Genomic DNA, 11689 nt, shown 5'->3' with positions numbered 1-11689 from the left:
TCAAGTCAGATGCATGAATTTGATATTATGTCATTGATATGTACTGATTTTAAATCGAATGTTTATATTTCAGAACCTTTAGAAACACCATGGAGGAGGATTTCTCATAAATGGGATGATCCCTGGAAACGAGAGGTATCCTTAAGATTTAAATCTGTTTTGCATTGTCTATCTCCATGCATATGTAATATTCATCTGATAAATCTCATCTCCACACCAACCGATCAGGTCTCGGTGAAGCTATGGTGGTTATGAAAAAGTGAAGATGAATAGCAGTGGTCAATTTTATCAATCTTTTAAAGAATACAGAAGAAGAAAAACGAGGACCCCGGGAAACACCAGAAAAGGGATATTTTCTGCTTGTGCGCCGTTTTCGTTGAATGTTCCATTGTTATATCAGAGTTTGCAGGGTATATAACGGGACGAGTTTTGATACACTTCACATCAGTGTTTTCAATCTACCTGTTCGGGTAGCTTCGAAAGGTAACACGTAAATCCCCGATACTAAAGTATATGATTTAAGAGGGTGTCCATTATGATATCAGGCAGAGGTCGGCACATGCTATCTCTCAGATTTTCATGAAACTTTGTGCACAGGTTCCTACTGACCCCAATATGAAATTTGCCAAATAAAAAGTTTCTATCATGTTTAGTATGGGTTCGACATGGAAAAACAACTTTGAGATAATTTTCGGTGCAAAAAGGTCACGAAATATTGGAAAAAAGTGTTATGTTTGAACAGCTCTAAAATGTCATATAACAAAGAAATAGAGAAAAGCAATATTTTATATGTTAGATATACACTATATGCAATAACTAAGAGGGTTTTTGTGTGTATATTCATCCAATGAATGAATTTATTAATTGTTAAAATTGCACATATTTCACACCAATATAATTTACAAAATAATGATCAAATTATAAGATCTCACAAAACCCAATACAATGTCTCAAAAGAAATAAATTATGTATAACCAGAAACTTGAAGAGGTGTATTTCAAGTTACAAAAATAAATTCAGTGGGAAAAGCAAGGTTTGATGGTGAAAAGTTGAACTGAAATCTCAAAATTTTCAATAAGTGCAAAAAGGTCAACTACTTAAATGAAGATTGTTGAACTACATAAATAGAAATAAATATGAAGTAGATATAACCAATCAATGATTAAATGATTAAAATTCATGAAAAATTACTAGAACATATGAACATTCAGAAATAAATTTCATGTCTTTGTACACATTCTATATAATAAAGGCAAAAAAATGCCTATGTAATTCATTATATAAAATTTTACAATGTTGATTTTTAGAGGTCATTTCTGACACAGGATTTGAGATAATAGTCAATTAATTAACACACATATATGAAGTTAAAATTATCAGTAAATCAAATTTTAATCAATTGCCTATCATGAAGAATCTTAATTCATTCACTCACATTCCAAACTTGACATTGGCAGATCCCGAGGGGGGGTGGGGTGGGGGGGGGGGGTAGAAGACACCCTCTCCTTTTCTCTGGGACATCTAGATAGTTATTTAGCATTAATCATACATTTTTTGACTCTCTTGTAAAGCATTTCCCTTTGCATTCATGAAATAACATGCCATATTCCATTTTCTGCCTACATCAGATTGGCAGACTTGCTTTAATGCATGTTTACTCTGATGTTGAAATATATATTGACCACTTCCAGATACACAAAATGTTTGTTGAATTTTACCCAGTGACGGAAAATGTTCATAAAGTATCTTCAACTGATGCATAAAAGGTTACATGTAACTAGCAATCAATAATAAACATATTTACTTTATCAATTCATCGGATATGACCTAATGCAGATTTGAGATCATTTTTCTGGACCCCCCCCCCCTTTCAAATCACTGGATCTGTCTATGTTTAACAAATGACAATAAACAAATCATGTCTTAATGCCTGGTACTTAGTAGCATGGTTTGCAAAGAAAGAGCTAGTGCATATTTCTGACATTTGTTACAAACAAACTTTTCCCCTAGAAATTATGAAAATTGGCACTGAATTTATATTGATATATGTATATTAACAATTGATACATTTCACAGTATGGAATCTTATTTTGCCACCCCACCACTCTCTTCTAAGTTATGTATAATGCCATAGCAGTGTTTCTTTTGAATATTGGTTCACAAACAGGAATAAAATTTGTCACTTCAAAAATTGAAATATGCTGCAACCATAGAGTTAAAGTAGTGGTCATCATTTGATTATCTTTGTCAGCTGCAAAGTGTTTCTGTGAAATAACTGTCAACATATCTAGATTGAAGTGGAGCTATGAGTTCTGCAATTCCCCTTATAACTTCACAAGTCTTTTGTCTGTAGTAATTCTGTGTTCTCTCCAAAGCCTCTTCCTATCTTGGACTCAGCTGAGATCTAAATAACAACAGTTGTGTAAATTAATGGAAATAAAATGATGAACATATTTAAATAGCACTGTAAGCAATGCATTAAGAAAGTCATATATGTTTGATATAGTCACAAGGTCAAAGGTCATGATATGAAATAAATTCTGGTCATTAGGCATTTCATGTGAAACAAACTAACCCAATACCTTATCCCTCAAGATATAACATATCTGGTAATAATGAATGTTTTTCAAAAGTAGGTCAACATGGTCAAAGTCAGAAGTTCAAAAGTAAAGCTCTTTTCATTAGTAATCTATAATATGTGAAATCTATATCAAAGCCCAATCCAAAGTGGCTGAGAAACTATATACCAATTTAAAGTTTTTGAAAATCATGCTTTTTTAAAGACTAAGGTCAGGTACTAAATTAAAAGTCTGGTAATAAAGAATATACACATTTTGTACATATTTGTATATCTTTATGTAAAATATCAATATAATAAAATCTGGGTTAAACTTCAAAACCAAGGTCACAATATCAAACAGCATGGTATCAAATGAAAGTTCTTGCCTTAAGATATCTAAATACTAAACATAAAAGGCTAGACTATCTTATATATAGTTCAGGAGAATTGCCTACTGTAGGTTATATTTTGTTAAAAGTAGGCCAAACACAAAAGTAAAAAAAAAAAAAAATGATATCAAAAGAAATGTCTTATTATAAGGAATAAAGATATGAAATATGAGAGCCTTATTACTAACATGAGCAAGTTCCAGACCCCCCCCCCCCCCCGACTTTAGTCATGGGCGCATACAAAAGGAAAAATGAATCAACACAAATTAGGAACATTTGCAGTTTGAAAGGATTTAGTGTGGCCCTGCTAACCTTGAAAAGAATTTGTTTTAATTTCCTGTATATTCCCACATCATACTTTGATCTCCTCCATACCCTAATTCTTTAGCCTCTGAATTGAACAAAATAAAATTTACACTACCTGAAGATCCTTGCATATGAATATGACTAATCATTGACATACCCTTCTTGAGAAGAGGATTGTTAAAGATGTTTCCTTATATTATCCCTTATAAAACTTTGACCCCCTATTATAGCCTCATCCTACACCCAGGTCATGAATTGAACTAACTCCAATCTACACAACCTGGGATTGCTTGCATATTTTCATTATATTAAATGACCCCATCCTATTTTTGCCTTTTCTTGATTATCTCCCTTCAAAGGGGGCATGACCTTTCATTTAAACGAAAATGAATCTCATTCAATTGGGCCATTGGTTCTGGAGAAGATGAAAATGGGAAAAATTATTACCACTATGATGACAACAGAATCCAGACAAATTTTTATGAGAAAAGCTCTCTTGAGTCTTCAGCTCAGGTGAGCTAAAAAAAAAATAAAACTATATATTCATTGATTAAAAAATTAAACCACATTCTGATTTCAAAACATCACCTCTGATATATATATATATATATATATATATATATATATATATATATATATATACGAGCTAGTATTTGAAATTATATAAACAAGAATTGTCTGAAGAGAGTTTAAAACTTGTCGAGTGGGTTAAAATCTTTGATAACAGTCATGAATTAAAAATGCATGTATGTGTTGTGTGTGGCATGGTGACATCACATAAAACTTCAATATGAAGGGTCAAGGTCATAAGGTAAAAATGTTTCTATCATATGACATAAGGAACACACATTTCTGAAATATCCAACTCCCATCTCTAACCATTCTTATGTTATTGTCAAAGTTAAAGTTTTTATATTCTACATGTATGTCTGCCAAGTGAGTTAAAACAAAGAGATTGGGACATCATAACAATAAACATTGGATGCCTTTGGTCAGGATTTGTCTCAAGAAATATACATGTCAAATGTGGAATTTTAATTTTAACTTAAAAGTTCTTATCTGTAATAGTTCTAAACTTACATAATTTATGAATTATGACAAGGTCAGATGTACCATGTTCTGAATTTAAAATCTTTTGATTGAAATAAATAAATATACTCACTGATAGTCTGATAATTGGCTTGCAGTAGGGGTGATTTGACTATAATTATTTTCCAAATCTGTAATGAAATGGGCGTTGTATTCATTATCAAGCTTTGGTAATTGGTATATACATGTATGTCACACTAATACACTTTAGTACCTTTGTGCATGCAAATAAATCATAAGATTTTGTGTCATGTTAAACCATCTGAATTTTATAATCCATTGAGCTTAAATTTAGAGAAATTAATGATATACATCAACCTTTAACACCACCACCCCCACCCCCATAATGGTTCTTATAGTTGCATAATTACATGAATAAATATATATCATTATTTTTTAAATATTTATTATTCGGTTTTTGTCACATACATACATGTACATATACTACCCTCTCACACTGATTCATTCATCCTTTAATAGTTATTAAATCTAGGAATCCAAAAAACAAACACATGTGAAAAGTAGCTAGTAAAAAAAATCAGTCAAAAATAATCTGATATAATTTTAACATATATCATTTTTTATGCATGCATGCTGATATGTACATAGCTTGCAGGACAATAAACATTTTTATAAACATTTATTGAACTTTTCACCACTTTCATCTTGTTTTAGTGTGCTTCTATTATTTCTTAATTCAATGATTTGTGGATAAACATTGTGTTGTAGTACAGATTTTAAAAATCCCTACATTAACACCCCCCCCCCCCCCGATTGATTTAATGTGTTTTTTTACTGTGGGGATTTATTTTAATCATTATTTTAAAAAGAATCATTTCATCAAATGAATTGTTTGCATTGACACATCATGAGAACTTGCATCAAAATTGTCTAGCAATCAAAGACAGTGTTCAAAGAAAAATAACAGAGAAAATTCGACATCTATACTTACCACTTCCAACGAGAATAAATATTTCCCTTGAAACATTGAAGTTTACTGCTCTGTCTGCTTTACACTTTCCTTTGTGTAGTAGATAACTACATTTAGTGGTGGTTGCCTCCAGTAAATCCCCAAAGAATCGCAATGACCTCGGCATACTAGTAAGCATCTGCACCGTGCACGATAGCTTAAACAGTTAAACTTTTACGTCGAATTCGAAGTACCCCGATCTGTACAGCAGGGGGTCAATCTAGGTTGAATATTACACGCAGTTCCAACTTTAAAATATCTTGAATATCCACTTATGTCTTTTGAACAATTATTAAGGGTTGACAAGTCCCTAAAATAAGGACCACTCCTAGAAAATCTTCACGTTTCTATCACTTGTCAGCCATATCTGCATCTGTTTACCCACAAAACTTTGATAAGGTCCGGGCTGAATATTTATTTTTCACCATCAAATTAAAAAAAAATAATTCCACGTTTACACTTGATAAAAAAAATCGAGATAAGTGAAAAATGTTCTAAATAAATACTGTTTTCTTCGAAAATTACAATTTATGCAAGTTTCGGATCATTTTACATTTTTTACGCCAAGGGAGGTAACTCAAATTACTGGCTTTTTGGCTACTTCTGTCAGTAAATGCTCAACAACAGCATTGTTTCCCAGCAATTTTATTGTTTCATCTTAATTATTAAGGAATTTCCTTCAAATATTGTTTATACTTTCTGGACAAATTTTATTGTATTGGGTATTATTTAACTTTACAAAATGATCATTTTCTATAGATTATATAGTGTCCTCCAATTTATGAAATAGGCCAAGTTTTGGCATATAACAATGTTTTTTGTGAAATTCACTTTACATACGATAAAATTGGCGTATGACCTTAACTTTTATTGGGTATGAATAACATTTTGGGGAATTGCATGTGCCAGCTGTATTATAGCTACTGCCTGATATCTCCGTGGACGGCCTCTTAAAAAAAAGAAGAAGAGAGAAATCACGTTTTAGAACACCATGCAGTTTTCAACATTACAATGAAGATATGCTTACTTCTCCTAGGCACCTGATCCCACCTCTGGTATGTCCAGGGGTCCGTATTTCTCCAACTATCTATTTAGTATTGCTTATATGAGTTATGAGATTGATCACTGTTCGTTATCTTCACCTTGCATTGCACAGCATTACTGCTATTATTAATGATCATCTCCTCTTTGAAGAGAGTATGATCCTATACCTGAATAATTTCAATTCACCTAAGTAAAGAATACCTTGTGTTATGTTTTGTGAACATTATCCTAATGATTCTTGAGAAGATGATTTTTAAAATGTACCGTACATATTATCAATAAACTTAATCAATGCCCCTTCGAAGAGAGTGTGGTCAAATATTTGAGGAAACTTGGATTTTATACACCCAAAAATGTTTTGTGTCAAATTTACTTGACATTAAGCTAATAGTTTCTAAGACGAAGTTGATTATATGGAAAGTTAAACCGACAACTGCAATGACTACGGGCACATTCTTGTCAGAAATGTTTACTTCGGTTTAAGTAATATGAATCCGTCAGTAAACACTCCAGTATAAAATTCTAGGGTGCTGTCCTTGACTTCCCGTTACATGTACTTCAAAGCGACTTTCAGATCGCATTCATTAACAGATTGTATATTTCACATCCTATTCTAACCTAGACGTCATGCATCTTTTTAGTAGCGCTGTGTATCGTGAGGGGGAAAAGTATCACTATGTATCACGATATTTCATAAAAATATCGCAATATATCATAATATATCGAGTTTTTATCATGACTGTTTTTTTCTATAATTATATTTATTGATTTAAAGGGTACGAAATGTAGGTTAAATCATTCCTCTGCACTCCTTTTTAACAAGTCTTATCCCCATTGTCTTTAACAGTTGTTTCATTGTACTTTCTACCTAAAACTAAAATATAAATTCAAGAGAAAAATAAAAATTTAGTTTTTCATTTTTATTTCGAAAACAAGTTGACAATTCCACCATAATTGTTTACAGAAATACCCTAATAATAAAACCAAACACGTGTGTATTATATAGTTCCGGAAGGTATCGAAAAACAACGATATTTCATTTTATGTATCGATGTATCATATTGACCTTTCTGCATCAAAATACGTCGATGTATTGATGCATTGTTACACCCCTACTTTATAGTAATGGAATAAAAGCAAAATTAATGGATTCACGTTTTTATTAAAAAGGTATTCATTTGTCTCGGTATATTTAATATGGATAACAAAATGATACTTGTTCTGCACAATTTTTTCTTTTTTAGGTTAAAGACAATCTCCTTTTAAAAATCAATACAATTAAACCAGATGGTGGAATCAAATATTTCAATATTTTGCTTCTTGGACAAGCTGCCGCTGGAAAATCGTCATTCTTTAATACATGCTATACTGCTTTAATGGATGATAACAGACTGATGGGAAACAATCAAGTTTACCAGGGTGCTTCCATGAGTGTATCAACATCGGTAAGTTTAATCGTTTCTGCCATATTCCTCGGATATATAGGAACCATCTTCTGCGTTTATCCAGTCGTCTTTCATGGTAAAGCAGTTTAAAAAACTAGTATTACTTGCTGACTTCGATTTGATTTCAATTCACCAATAGTGACAATAATGTCTGGTTCTATCAGCAGGACGTTAATAAAAAAGATCAGGATTCTAAAAGAAACTTCAGGCATAGGTGGTTATTTTATTGACAACTTCGGGGTTAAATTGTGGCGTCAAATTGTCAAGTAAAATAAGCATTTATGTAAGGAAATGGTTAAGACATTTCAAAATTATTATTTTATTTGTTGCTGACTTACAACAATAGTGAGTATCTGGGGTAAAAATCATCTCAAGTGATTTTTAGGTTAGAGTGTGATGCATCTTTCAGTTGAAGAAATTTTACAAATTCATCTTGTTATTTTCTGATCTTAAATGTAGCTAACACGTAATGGTGAGTCAAAGTTCAGGTAAAATGAACACTCATTTAGGAAAACGTTTCAGGTGTTTTAGAATATTTTCCTTTTTCACCTGGAGTCTTGCTGAAACTATTTCTAAGGTGCACTGAACGTCTACTAGTCTCGTTCAAACAATGATAATGGAAACCAAAGTTTGATTGTTAGATGGAGAAAAATAGGCTGAAATATTACGTACATATGAAAGCTTCGTTATCTATTAAACAAGATACAAAGTGGACTTAACAGATACAATAAGGTCGGGAGACATCGTTCGGGATTTATGTTTTATCAAATTTTGATGTTTTCAGCTTGTAGCAATTTTTCATCCTGAAATCTATTTAACTTTAGATTTCTCGAAATATATGTATATTTTGAGCGATAATTTACATTTCATTTATAGCGGTGTCATGTTGTGTAATGCATGAAAAAAAGCTACAATTGCATAATGTATTGTCGGACAAGAACCGATAAACACTATTTTGACAACTTAACAATTATAGGATATATGTATGAACATGTACCTCTGTCCAACATGCGGACGTGATGAACAGGCTAAATGATATTGAGCCCATCCATACAAGACCTCGCCGCATTTAGAGAGGAAATTGTGTTATGAAGAAGTGACGAATGATGATGTACTAGGCCTAGTTTTCCCCCGTATTTACAAGAACTTTCTAAATAAATAAAGAAGTAATAAATACCTCAAGTAGCCCCCACCCCCACCTCCAAACACACACACAAAACTGTTCGGAATATTTTTAATTGAATATCCTTCATACAATATTTTAAATCACTTATTTACTTTGATATATTGTCTTGGTTTATGTAACTGCTCTTCAATGCTTGTATAACTGGCAAAAAGAAAAAGAGTAAAACGGGATATACTGAATGAGTGACAAAAACATTTGAAATATAATTGTTACAAAGGAAATTGATTAACAAACTGCATCCAATCCTATGAAATGAATGATATGTTGTGGATATGGAAGCATATAGTCTAGGGACATCATATTCTTCCATAGCTGCTTCATACTTTGATATTTTGCTTCACATAGATGTTAATGGAAAGCTGGCAACTCACGTTTATGGCAAATGGATTTCCATCGTCAACTTCTTATAAAATTTAGTTATCCCATTTTCATCTGCATATGGTCTCTCAACTGTCTCGATACACAAGAGGATGCTCTGTGTATTATCACTTTTCAAAGCGGTGCTACTGACAAATAGCTTTATATTAACAGATGTTTCAATAGTCTGGTATTCTAACATTGGACTTTGGTTTTGAAAATGTGATGCTTTACGCTATACATATGTAAGAACTCATGAAAATTGTATTGACCATGCTTTTCACGAGTCAAGTGATATTTGAATTCATTAATTAATCACATTACAAACAAATGGGTATTGGTTTGAAGGTGTTTGTACATGGTACTCCTGTCAAATGTTTTGTTTGACCTTTTGCTATTTCATTGCCGCAATCATTAATATAATTATTCTACTATATTCAGAGAGTAATTCTTTGGAAATGATGTTATTGTTTGTTCGCTTATTTTGGACTGTGTATATCGCTGAAGTATTTCTATTTTCATACGTTCATAGTGTCAAATCCTGTCTGACGTGTTTCATATAGATTGTTAAGCCGACTCCAAATGAGACTGTTGAAACCCACGCACCACCAACTTAATTGTCAGTAGTCAGCCTCGTTTAAGGCACTGATCACAAGCAGACAGGATTATCATGCATTCTGGATATGTAATTTTTGATAATATTTAACACATGTTGGACATATACAAAGTCTTGTCGGACGTAATTAATTAAATAGATACACAATTAACAGCTTAAATTCATATTTAGAAATTGTCCATTATCTTAGTATTTATTAGTCTTATGTCTTTTAATTCAATATAGTTGCAATAAATATGTTGTCATTTTTCATAGAAATATTTCGACAATGTGTCTTTCTTTCCTGAATAACGTTTATTGTTCTAGCAACCAACCTTTGTCCAACATATTCAGTCATACATATACATGTAGGAAAATATAAAACTTGGTGTGCATTTCTTTTAGGTTGAAACAATTCCAATGAAAACAAAGGACGGAAACATCCTACCACTACGGCTATTTGATTGCAGAGGACTCCATATGGTTGACGGAGTACCCACCGAGGACTTAAGATTGATTATCCAAGGTCATGTGAAATGTGGATACAATGTTAGTGACTCTTTTATTTATAGAATTAATATTGTGATTTATGATGCGCAAGTGAATAAGAATCATTTTCTATATTATGCGCTACAGATTAACCCCGTGGCTTCCATAACCGAAGACAACGAAAAATATAGAAGTTGTCCGGAAAAGAAGGACCTCATGCATTGTATTGTGTATGTAGCAAATGCAGGTAATCCTTCTGAATAGCTGACAGATGAGGAGACCGAGAAACAATTAAGACATGTCAGAGAAACAATAGCCGTGCAAAGTAGGTGGCTAAAACTTTATTATTCTTGATGCTTCAAATGATTCCATGTTTAAAATACTGTAAACGTATTATATTTAGCGTGTACAATATTTGGCGGAAATCGTTTTTTCAACAAGTTAGCGTAGATTTGATTTAACGCATTCCAGAATTATTTTAAACATCTAGATTTACGGATGGCATTTAGCGATGTACTTGATTTAGCGGAAGCTGTGTTCCGCCAAAGGCACTAAATAGAATACACAGCCAAATGTAATACATTTACAGTATTATTCACTAATTTTGAATTCCATTCAACAGATTTGCCACAACTGGTTCTTTTTACCAATATTGACAAGCTCAGGATTTCAAATACGAATGATTTAAGGGACATCTTCAGAAGTCAGGCAGTAAAAGATGCATGCGCCAAAGCTGCCGAATTCATGCAAATACCATTAATGAATGTTTTACCGATGTCAAATTACCATGAAGAAAATCTGCCTATCTTGGAAAAAGATATACTAGCGCTCTTCTATCTACTTACAATGATGCAAAGAGCAAAGGATTACGTGATCCGCATTACCAAAGCTGACGCCCCAGATGATTTTTTTGATTAGCTGTAAAAAGATAACTATTTGTTCTATGACACTAGATTTCTGCATGGTAGACATAGCCATATATAATCTTTTCTAACAGTATTGGAATTGCATGATTGTGTAGTTCATTGTACTTTAGATTGGTCAATGGTATAAAGTGTATTCAACTAATATGCACTTAGGCACAAAAGCCAACTGTTATATATATATATATATATATATATATATATATATATATATATAATTCAATAAAAAAAAGCAGGAAAATATACAGTTCCAAAATATATTTAAATCACTAGCGCTTTCTGGAACACAACTAACAGCGAGGATGCGTGTCCATCGCCAACAAATTAACGATCCCA

At 32.3% G+C, this 11689-nt stretch overlaps 1 long non-coding RNA gene across 1 annotated transcript; it reads left to right on the top strand.

The window, feature by feature from the left end:
- Positions 1–72: 72 nt before the first annotated feature.
- LOC130053391 (uncharacterized) lies at positions 73–11429 on the top strand. The gene is made up of 5 exons (XR_008801968.1): positions 73–135; positions 7603–7803; positions 10347–10490; positions 10578–10755; positions 11053–11429. It is a non-coding gene; the product is annotated as an uncharacterized LOC130053391 (long non-coding RNA).
- The last annotated feature ends 260 nt before the right edge of the window (positions 11430–11689 follow it).

Source organism: Ostrea edulis, chromosome 3, assembly GCF_947568905.1.
Source record: "Ostrea edulis chromosome 3, xbOstEdul1.1, whole genome shotgun sequence".
Classification (NCBI taxonomy): domain Eukaryota; kingdom Metazoa; phylum Mollusca; class Bivalvia; order Ostreida; family Ostreidae; genus Ostrea; species Ostrea edulis.
This window is presented reverse-complemented; position numbering and strand designations above follow the sequence as displayed.